At 37.9% G+C, this 12,279-nt stretch overlaps 1 long non-coding RNA gene across 1 annotated transcript in view; it reads left to right on the top strand.

Annotated features, from left to right (window-relative positions):
- The window catches only part of LOC148995833 (uncharacterized), an 89,566-nt gene that overhangs the window by 57,614 nt on the left and 19,673 nt on the right, over nt 1–12,279 (top strand). The window lies entirely within an intron of this gene.

Below are 12,279 nucleotides of genomic sequence, written 5' to 3'. Positions count from 1 at the left end.
ATAATTAGACCTAATGTCTAAACCATCCGAGGTAGACTGACCACGAGCTATGAGGTTGTGAAACAAAGGTTTTTGCTCCTGTTGAAGCTATAAGATTGAATGAAATCAACCTTGTTTGAAGAAAAACATGTTTTAAAAATACACTACCCACAATCCTACGCGTAGTAGCAACGTCTACTGATTGGTCCAACTTGCTGTTACCATCGAAACATTTACCTTACTGGCGTGAACAGCTACCCGCAGCTGTTGTTGTGGTGCTCTGCATCAGGACGTAGACAGCTCTACCTCAGCTTTCACGCGTTCCCACTTGAGAGTTTTCATTTACCATCCGAACCACATCGTCATTTGTGACTTCAGGCAGGTTGCCGAGAGATTTGGTCCAGCGGTATCTATCGGGCTAAATCTAGACGCACCCTAGCGGCAGCAAAAATTATTTTGCAGCCAGTGTGGTCTAGCAACTCTCCATTGGCTTTCGAAGTGGAAAAACCAAAGTCTGGTCAGGCCAATCACATCGTGTATAGAGTTGGTGGGCGGGCTTAACACAATGAAGGCAGAGTTGTGACGGTTCTGCGCCGTGATTTCCCTGCTATTTGAAAACAAACAAGATGCTGCTGGCGAACAGCCGTCTTTCGAATCGGCTTTGGCCGCGACTCTGAATGACTTGGAGTTAAGAGAACGTCACTTAAGTCATTCTTAAAAAAGGAAGATGCGTTCGGAGTTTTGATGACTGGAATACCGCAAAAGTTTAATATATCAATAGCTCCGCTGGTGGGAAAACAGCATGGGACTCACTCAGCCACAGCCGTTCGTTGTTTTGGTTGGTTTGCGCTATCCTATGCCGTGCAGAGGGATATTGAACGATAACCTTTTATCCCGCCCCTCAGATTGAGGTATGCCAATTGTGAGTTCCCAGACCTAAAATCTTGATGTAGATCTGGCTTGCCAGGCTACTATCGGACTCCATCATTGTAAAAAGCTAACCGGAAGAGCCGTATCCCTGCTAAAAGACGTACTTCCGGTTCAATTTTTTCGTGACTATTCTCTTAAAATAAATTGGTAGCCATTTTTCCTTAATTTTATCAGTTGAATCGGTTCCTCAAAATTGTGTAAGTTTCCTTAACCACCTTGCTTAGCAACTTTTTCTTGAAACTGCTGAAAGAAAAAAAAATACATGAAGAATGCATTTTATGCTAATACGCAATAGCACCCCTTGTGGTAAAATTGAGAATTTTAAGATGCAATCAAACAATAGTAATTACAAGATTTGTAATTTTCTATATGTACCATGTGACCTCTGCAGAGTCAATTTGCTGTTGATAGTGTTGCCTCAGAAACGTAAAATTAGCCAACTTGCATAATGCTATGGGCAAAACAACATGTAACACTTGTGTAATTAGAAAAACTGGCATTCTCATGAAGTATGTTTCAGACAGAAACTCCCTGACGTACCAAAGACAGAAATAAAGATTGCCTACCTAGATGACACCTACGAATATCATAAAACACGCACACACACACAGGGCCAGAGTTGTATCTGGACGGTACCCAAATCTCTCCCAGTGGTCGGCTCTCTGCTCGGGTGTGTCCACTCGCCTCGGTACGGCACAGAATAGACTATTGTTAACCTCAGAAGACACAAAAATTTCAAACAATTCAACACACACACACACTCACACAGCCTGACGTAAATGGCGAGTGTGTGTGTGTGGCAGGAAAGATTGGTAATAAAGGGCTACAGAGGGTAAAATATATCTCATTGTTATCAGTCCTCAAAAAGCCTTTGTTCTGCTGTTCGTCCTCTCTGCTTTGTCTGTGATTTGGTTGAATTGTAGATGTGTGTTTGTGCAGTATGGATGGGAAATCTGACCGTTCTTTTGTAGATCACACACTGACTGTAATCATATGGATTTGAGTTAAAGCGAGCGCCCTTGTGTGTCGCAGTTTGATTTGTGTGTCTTTCAGCATGACTGCAAAGTCATCATCAAAGCTGTCTTAGAGCCCGCAGAGTGAGTCGACACACACATACACAAACTTTGAAGTCAAGCCGGGTGACTTGCTGAGTTGCTGAGTGTGTGAGAATGAGTGTGGCATATATAACACCTGATCTCAGCACATCCTGCTATTCATATTAACACTCAAGACCCGCTGAGCCTCAAGAGCCCGTCCTCTGTCTTTCTGAGGGTCTCACAGTGCTGTTCTGTTGTCAGGACAGATGGAGTGTGTACTACAGTGTGACTGGCAGTGCGTTATATAAGGATGCTTCTACTCAGAGCTCGTTTGACATGATGTTACACCTCACATTATCTTCATGTAATATGTATTCACATAATTTATATCATATATATATATATTGTGATTTTATATATATATATATATATATATAATTGATATCTAATATTAATCACGAAAACTAAAAAAAACATTTTATTTGAGTGTGTATATATATATAAATATATAATGTAATTTCAATTTATTTTATACATAAAATTACATTCAATTTTATATTATGATTAATAATAAGAAATTATATGAATGAAATTAATACTATTAAAATAAATTGATATAGGCTATATTTATAAGAGAGAGAGAGAGAGAGAGAGAGAGAGAGAGAGAGAGAAATAGTTAAAAATAATTAATTTTAATAAATTAAATGAATGAAAATGATTTTTTAATTAAACATAATAATAATTTAAATTAAATGTATATTATTTATCCAGTTACATTCTATTTTATATTATGATTAGAAATAATAGGAATAAAATTAATAATACATTATTGTGTGCATATATACATATGTAATTATTTTTATATAATAATTTATATATATATATATATATTATATGAAGACTATTTTATTATTATTAACGTATTCCTATTTTGTTCATATATTCTACACACACACACACACACACACACACATATGCATGCAAATGTATTATCATTAATGTAGCCATTTTATTATTATGATATCTTTTTATTCATATAATAGTTTGTTATTAATTACATATGTATAATAAATACAAATAATAATAATAAAATAGGCTCGTTATTAATAATACAACACAATTAATAATAAAATGTTGATATATAGTTATATAACACATTATAGAATATAATTTTATTATTCCAATGTATGATATATATATATATATATATATATATATATATATATATATATATATATATATATATTCATCTCTCCACCCATTCATCCCTCACTTTGTAAATACATTTATTCACTGATCATAATCCATGTGTAGTTGTAGTATCTTCTAGCCTGAGATTTGGCCTGCCATCTGCTGCTGTTGACAGGACCGACTCCATTCTCCAATGCTCAATGACTGCTCAGAAAAACATAGGAAAGTCTGTCCCGAGGAAAAAATTAACAAGAATTTCACACAGAAGAAATCCCCGTCTCTGCTTGACGTCATGCGTCTTTATTCCACATTTATGCAGCATTCTCAAACACTGCTGGTATTTCTACATTGTTCCATGTCTGTCCAAAAAGGCCACCACAGTGTGTGTGTGTGTGTGTGTGTGTGTGTGTGTGTGGCGGTTAACTGAACGAGGACTTGACGCGTCTATACAAGGCCTGTTGACCTCCTCTGGCTATACTAGAACAGTGTGTGTGTGTGTGTGTGTGTGTGTGTGTGTGTGTGTGTAGAAGCCTATTGTCTGCACGCCTGTTATCATTAGACTGCAGTTTCCTATGTTGTAAGGGAAGTGGAGAGAAACTTGTTAAATATATCTTTGGCTTTCAACACAGATAAACCGACTGCTGCAAAACGACCAGTTACTGTATTTCAAACAGTTTTTCCTCTCTGTTAAAAAACACAGACAGTTCACAGACTTTATAAAACTGTCTGCAAACACACAAACACCAGACGTCACACACCCTGTGACCTCAGCAGAAAGGAATGCAATCGAAAATAGAAAGAGATGCAGTAGTGAGGAAGGGGGGGGGGTTCTTTTGAGGTGAAAGACAGAGAAAAGTGAGAGAGAGAGAGACAGATGTGAGACAGACAGACAGTGAAGGTCAGACTAAAGTAATAATACAGCTAACTGTCACTCACGGAAGGAGGGGTCACACATAGACACTCAAAATGACACGGTAATAACTGAGTCACAGCTCAGGTTCCCGTAAAAATGGTATTTCTGCACAGTACGTATATTATGTGCCAAGACACTGATTCAAACGTCAATAAAGAACTTTAACAGTCTGATCAAAGATCGGTTTTCTTAAAGGAATAGCGCGCCCTAAAGATGTAATAATAAAACAAAATATTTCATTCACCCTCATATCGTTACAAATGCTGCCCTTGATGGGTTTAGTCAAGTTGACTAGAGTTTCTTTCTTCTTTTGAACACAAAAGGAGATATTTTGAAGAATGTCTGTGTAACCAGACAGTTGATGGACCCCTTTACATTATATATTTTTTCCTACTGTGGAAGTCAACGGGTGCCGTCAACTGTTTGATGTCAAAAACATTCATCTTTTGTGTTCAACATACAGGTTTGAAACAACTTGAGGGTCAGTGAAAGATGACAAATTTGTCATTTTTTGGGTGAACTATCCCTTTAAGAGCTCCAGTACTCATTTACTTTCATTGTGTAGAAAACCGAATAGATAATCTAGCCTTCCCTCCAAAAAATGTAGGTTCCCAGAACATTCTGGAAGCATTAGTTTATGGTTGACATCAATTAAAACCTAAAAAGATCATTGCTAGAATTTTAGAAATTAATTTCCAAAGAAATAACCCTACAGGAACACAAATTGATGTCAGGAAAACATTCTGTGCTCATTGTGTCACATCTCCTTTCATGTTCCACTGAAAACAGGAAGTCAGACTTGTTTGGAGTGCAAATATTTGAATCAATGACAGCATTTATTATTAGAAAAGACTTACTGAAAATCGCTGGTCTAATTGCTTAAACTGTCCCAAAACTGAGCTCTAATGAACTCCAAACCCTTGAAATGTAAATATTGATGCAATAGTCCAACACCAGACTGGAGTTAAACCTATGAGGCACAGGTTGTTTCCCCATGATGTCATGCGTGTGTGACTCAGCGGTGTCCCTAAGTCCTCAGGGGCCACATTCCCGGACGGCCACTCATCCGAGTCGAAGAGTCACTCTCGCTCTCCTTCAGTCGTCTGAGGTCTTCGCTCACTAATTAACTTTCTATAGCCTACATCCGTCAACAAGCGGGAATTCTTAACCTGTGACATCATCGTGATAGGTAAAATCTCCCGCGAGAGGAACAGCGTTTTCGTAAGATTATGTTTTTAACGCCCAAAATGGCTATTCCTGTCTCTTGCACGCTGGTTAGTCACATGGGATTTGGCTGTTTCAGCTAATGTGCTTAGCAGCTGAGATGCAGGATTGTGATTGATGGATTCACAGAGAGATGTGGAAGAGGTGATGTGTGTCTGACTCATGTGCAGTAAGTCTGGATCTGGATCCTGACATTGATGGCTTTACCATTTTGCTGAATGTTTGGCCTCATGCACAGATGACTATTTTGTCTGAGCAAACCCATCACCATTTTTATGATATATGATTATGATAATATGATAATAAAATATAATATATATATATTTTATTTTAATGTAATGTCAATAAAGCAGAACAAAGAAGAACAAATAAGTTAAATTATTAAAATGACAAGTTTCATACATTTAGTCCTTCAGATTAAGCTTAAGCAGCAATTACAAATGTTGCCTTGATAACTAAATAAAAGAAATAGGTTCATTTTAATTAATTAATACAAAAAATACGCAAACTAAAATGTCTCAGGTTACGTATGTAACCCTGGTTCCCTGAGAGGAGACGCGATGGGAACACCCTGCATGATTGCGTCGTGAAACGCGCGTAAAATCAGTCCAATGGAAAGACGAGACGTCATAGGTGACGTCATAAGGAAACTATTAAGCACCCCTGAAATCAGACCGCGACAGAGAACGCAGCGTCTCGTTCCCTCTCAGGGAACCAGACGTTCATACGTAACTTGAGACATAAGCCGCTTTCCGACCAAGTAGTTATAGGAACTGTCCACTTCTAAACAGTTCTAAGAACTACTCTCCCCCAAACTCGGTTTTGCTGCTTGCATTCGCACTGGCCAAGTGGCCATAGGAACTGGTAGGAGGGGTAACGCAAGCACGGCGACGGTCTTTATAGCGTCATCACTAGACGTAGCACGGCCACATACAACAACAACAAACCAGCATGGAGGAGGCTATTGCAATGTTCCTGTTCTGCCTTGCCGGGACCTTAATAACGGAGAACGAACGGCGGCGTTTAAAGATTATGCTTGAGTTCTGTACAGTGAAACACAGAAGACGAAGGCTCCAGCGTAATATGATATTAAGTAATATGATGGAAGAAGATAAAAGAGCAGAGCGCAGCAGGCAAACAAAACGACGGGTAAGTTTAGCTAGCATTAGCAATTAGCTGGTTGAATGCGTTATGTTTGTCTTAATCCTCGTTGTAATGTTTTGCAAAAACTCACAGCGTATGGCAGACAGCGCGCTACAAGTTCCTTGTTGACAGTGAGCATGACTTATAAGTTGAACCAATCAACGTAGACCTAGGGAAAGGGAACTAAAAAAATCCTTGCTCTAGACTAGGTACTGAAAGAGTTATGGGAATTACGGTCGGAGGAACTAAAAAATCCCCAATTTAGTCCGGTCGGAACACGAGAAAAAAAGGGTTATAGGAACGTTAGGTTCTAGGAACTGCAAAAGTCCCTCCGGTCGGAACGGCTATAGTGACAAATACCTGTTCTTTGAGAAGTCCTTGCGCACACTAAGAACCAAGCAACCTAGCCCCAGGAGTGGAGAGGTCTAGGTAATTAAACCTGACAAATGTATGTGGTGAGGACCAGCCTACCGCATTACAAACATCAATCCGAAAATTAAAGCCACAGAGGCAGCCATACTCCTCGTAGAATGGGCCCGAACAGCCATAGGTGAACGCTGTTCAGCCGCTTCATAAGCCAGTGAGATAGCCTTAACTACCCACTTGCTCATTGGATCTAGGTGACGTTCACCATACCAGGTGGAGAATAATTTCTAGTGCAATGCTGGTAAATTCTGGTGCTCTGGATAGGAGAATGGTCTCAATGACCTCAGTTGAGAGACCGGATTCTAAGAGCCAGGCCCCCTCAGAGGCCAGGTCCACAGTTTCCACAACTCCGGATGAGGGTGAAATATCGTGCCCCTTGCGTGGGACAGTAGGTCCCTCCTGACCGGAATCTCCAGGGAAGAGCCGTCTAGAAGGGACACTAAGTGCGAGAACCATACTCGGCTCGGCCAGTAAGGGTCCCTTTCCCGGCGAACCCTCTCCAGAAGCACCGGAAGCATGGATATTTGGGGAAAATGTACAGGTGCAGCCTCAGCCACACCTTCACCATTGCATCCAGCCTGAGAGGAGAGGTCCGTGAGGGAGAACCACATGGGCCAATGGGTTGAATCTGGTGATGCGAAAAGGTCTACTTGAGCTTGACCAAGTTTTGAAACCAAGGTTTCTTCTACATGAGCAAGGCATGTAGGCATTGCTGTGTGACCTTGATTGTGCGTCCTTCAAGTCTTTTGTGACAAACGAGTCCTTGGACTGAATCTGTGATTCAATCTGTTTGAGTGTAAGCATTCTGAAGTTGAGTTTAAATGGCAGAAAATCTAGGATAGGGCGCAGCCCTCCATCCTTCTTTGGGACACTGAAGTAACGGCTGTAAAACCCTGACTCTCTGCTGGGAGGAGAAACCAGCCTGTTTTTGAAAAAGTGTCAGTATTGTACTTCCTGCTCCATAACCAGAGCCGGCTCGGAGTCCACCACTGTGGGAAGGACCCCTTGGAAATCTGGGCGGATCTAAATTCTGTAACCCTTTTCTATTATGTGCAGGACCCATTAAGAACCATTTGGTGGTAGTTTCCACACTGCCAGAAATTCTGATAAGGGAACCAGTCTCTCGAGACTGGCCTCTGGATTTGGTTGAACAATCATTTTGGTGCCCTGAAGCGGCGAACCGCTTGGGAACAACCGAACTGACCGTCCTACGACCCACCTTGGAGGATAGTATGGGGACGCTGACACCTCGGTGCCCTGAAACAGCAAACTGGCAGGGAACAACCAAAGTGGCAGCGCTGCGACTCTCCTCGGAGAATCGCCCCCCAGAGGGCGCCAAGGAGGAACTATTTCTCAAAATCGTCCCTGCCTGGAGGGGACCAACCTCAGAAGTCTGATAAATTTGACATCAGGACTTCTTAGTCCAAGCTCTCTTGGTGATGACAGTCCTCAGATCTTGTCTACCCCTAACATGCTTGGACTGCGATCACCACCCAGGATCCCCAGATTGAGGAGGAGCCCGAGCGGCGACACTCTGTTTCTGATGCACTCATGCTGTGAGGAGCTTGTAGACGGTCGAGACTGACTTTTATATTATGAGAAGTCTCGGGGACATTGGATCGGAGAGGAAGAAACCTCTGGAATGCAAAAAAAAAAGACTTTTTCTAGATTTATAGTTTCCTGGTCTATCAGCGCAGCTTGAGTTCCCTTGAAAGTAATTTTTTTTTTAAAGAAATGTTGCCTTAACTAGAAAGAATTAAATTGGTTCAATTTGAATGGCTAAAATTACTAAAACTTACATAAAAATGTATTAATGCTAAATAGAATCATAATTTATTTCCATTTAAGTTTTAGTTCAACTGATTTTTAATTATTCAACTTAAACTTAAAAAAACTTAAGTTGCATGAAGTTTAATTTGAATGACTAAAATTTCTAGAACTAAACTGACATAAAAATTAAGCTAAATAGAATTTTTTTTTAACTTATAAACCACATTTTTATACAAGTCTTTGTTTTAGTCATTTTAATACTTTTTAAAGAGCACCTAAAAGATTTATATCTGAAAGTGCACCATATATAAAGTTATTGTCTTTCAAAAGTGAGAGTCGACTCTGAGTCTATGAAATGAATTGTTTTTGAAGCGAGTCATTAGCTGTTACGTCGTGACGTAAATACAAAACATTAGCTCATTGGCTGCTCCCAACAACTGCACGCGCAGATGGGAGTTTGTAAACTTGAAATCTAGTCTAGAACACATTCAAAAACTTCAGCTGAATCGCATCATGTCGAGAAGATGCTGTGTTCTACATAGCAAAGACAGTTCAGCCACTTGTTTTCATTGCCCAGGGACGAGCATGTGAAGAATCAGTGGTTAGAGTTCATAGTTGCAACGATACCACAACAGTATAGCCCGAACCTTGTGTTCTCATCATTTTAATGACGAATCATGCAAAAACATAAATGAATTCAAATGTGGATTCGCAAGCCGGTTGTTCCCGAAGGAGGGCTCAGTATCCAGTGTATATGGATCAGGTTCATCCTCCTCCGAATCACAATCTGTAAGTGATATTAATAATGTTTGCTGTTATGTTTTCTGTAGCATGCACAATATGGTTATATTGTGTTGTGTGTGTTGTGTACACTCCGCGCAGCTTCTAAGTGGGGTAAAGTTAGTTTTGTTTTTGATATTCACCAGACATTCATTGAAAAATGGCAATTACCTCCTAAACGACTTAGCCAAATATGACTTCGCTCTATATAATAAGCACTGCCCCTCAAAAGCCGCCGCAATGTGAGTTTCGCCGATATTGACACTTTTGTTCAACAATTTTCAAGGGGCTCATTAATACATTTAAAAATTTAAGGGAAAATGAGCAATGTTGCCTTGGTAATGAAAGAAAATAAATAGGTTTAATCTAAATGACTAAAATGACTAAAACTTATAGAAAAAATAAGGCTAAATAGGAATATTTGAAAAACGAATAAAACATAATTTATTTTTTATTTAAGTAGTAGTTTTAGCTATTTTAGTAATTCAACTTAAACTTAAAAAACTTAAGTGAAAATTAGAAATATTGCATGAAATAAATTCATTAATAAAAATTAATAATTTTTTTAATTTAAATTAATAAATTTAGTTTGAATGACCAAAATTTTGAGAGAGAGAGAGAGATATAGATAGATAGATGATTGATAGATAGATAGATGATAGATAGATAGATAGATAGATAGATAGATAGATAGATAGATAGATAGATAGATGATAGATAGATAGATAGATAGATAGATAGATAGATAGATAGATAGATAGATAGATAGATAGATAGATAGATAGATAGATAGATAGATAGATAGATAGATAGATAGATAGATGACATCACTACTAAAATTACAAAAACTAAAAATTACCTAAATGAAAATAAATTATGATTTTAGTACTTCAAAATATTTCTATTTGTCTTAATTTTTTTAAGTTTTAGTTTCAGAAACACACTTGTGTTGTGAGCTGAGGTTTGCAGTGAAGTCCAGCTGTGTTTCTCTGTGAGGGAATGTTACCAAGCCCAAGCCACAGTCCAGTGATGACCCCACAGACACTTGCTCAATAGAGCCATTGATAGATGAAAGGGTGGAAGCAGAGCGAGAGATGGACAGATTTACAACGGCCTGTCAGACAAAAGTGTAGTCTCTGATTCAGAGGCATCATGATTGTCTGAAGTCCAAGCACTGTCAAATATTCCACTCCTAGCTTCATCTGTTTATTTTTTGTGTCCGTGTATTTGTTTAGTTTTAATTTAATAATATATTTTAATTATCAATTCAATTTATATATATATATATATATATATAGTAATTTCACTTAAATAACAATCATTGCCATTTAAGTGAAATAACTGAACTTAAATATACAAGTTTGATAAAAAAAAAGCATCATTAAAGAAGAAAATTTCAAATGGCATTTAGAGGCTTTTGCATCTGAACTCTTCATATATATATATATATATATATATATATATATATATATATATATATATTATTATTATTATTATTATTATTATTATTATTATTGTGATTATTTTTAATTTATTTTTTTTTATCAATGGCTGCATCCCAATCTTCATGACTGTACTAATATATATATATATATATATGAAGAGTTGAGATGCAAAAGCCTCTAAATGCCATTTGAAATTTTCTTCTTTAATGATGATTTTTATCAAACTTGTATATTTAAGTTCAGTGATTTCACTTAAATAACAATTAATAGGTAATTATCATTGACATTTAAGTGAAATGACTGAACTTAAATATACAAGCTTGATAAAAATGATCATTCTAGAAGAAAATTTCCAATGGCACTTAGAGGCTTTTGCATCTCAACTCTTCATATATATTAAATATATAAAAAATTATGTCAACATGAAATCTATTACACAGTATTTTTCTACCAATGTAGTCAACAAACATAACAAACTCCTCTTGTGTAGCCAGGGGTTTGTGGGAAATACTCAAAGCATGCATGGATGCATTTCTCAAAAATGACACAATCGGCCACCTTTGTCAAACTATTTTGCACGCACAATGATCTGGGACACACTAATCCTAATCTCTCACTCTATATGGGAGGCATGCGAATTGGGTCGCTGTGCATTTTTCTCTTTCAGCATTGCTATAAAGAGCATTTCCATGGCGACATGCAGAACTTTTAATGATCCAATGCAGCTGTTGTTGTTGTTTTGATAGTGTTATTATACGTCACATGCGTGTGACCATTTCATGCTGTTCAAACAAGTCTTTAGTGATAAGGTCTCGTACTGACAGCAACTCTGAATGAAGAGTAATCAGTGATTCATAGGAAAGAAAAAGTGAGAGGTCTATAAAGTCGTGATATGTTTGAACCTGCTTTGAGCTGAAATATTTCAGATGGGAATCAACTATTTCTTAACGGGATTTACCTGTTTGTGGTTTAGTAGTTGGTACATTATTAGACTCTGTCTCTTTTGTGAGGAAGTAGGGTCTCAAATAGGTTTACGCTCCATTATATCAGATTATTTATATGGATTAGGATTTAAAGTGGTTTATTTCCCTTATTTTGCTTCCCAAAAGTTATAACAGCTACTAGAAATTTCAGACTTTACATATATAGTTGCTAAAATTTGTTTTATTTCGTATTTCAAGCATTGCTCATCGTGACTTGTGAATTCGCGTTTCTAACTTTATTAGTGTGTAATGTTGCTGTTTGAGCATAAACAACATCTGTAAAGTTACAACGCTCCCAGGTCAAAGCAATGGGAGATTCTTTTACAGAAATCAAGGACAACAACAAATGGGTGGTAGGAACTACAATGAGCTTCATCACGGGTTAGTGACATCACTAACCCTACAATTTACATAAAGCCCATCCCCCGGGAACATGATTTATAGGGCCTTTCTCAAAC

This window comes from Pimephales promelas, chromosome 2 (assembly GCF_988280905.1).
Source record: "Pimephales promelas chromosome 2, fPimPro1.hap1.1, whole genome shotgun sequence".
NCBI lineage: Eukaryota > Metazoa > Chordata > Actinopteri > Cypriniformes > Leuciscidae > Pimephales > Pimephales promelas.
The sequence above is the reverse complement of the archived record's forward strand: the minus strand, read 5'-3'. Positions and strand labels throughout refer to the sequence as shown.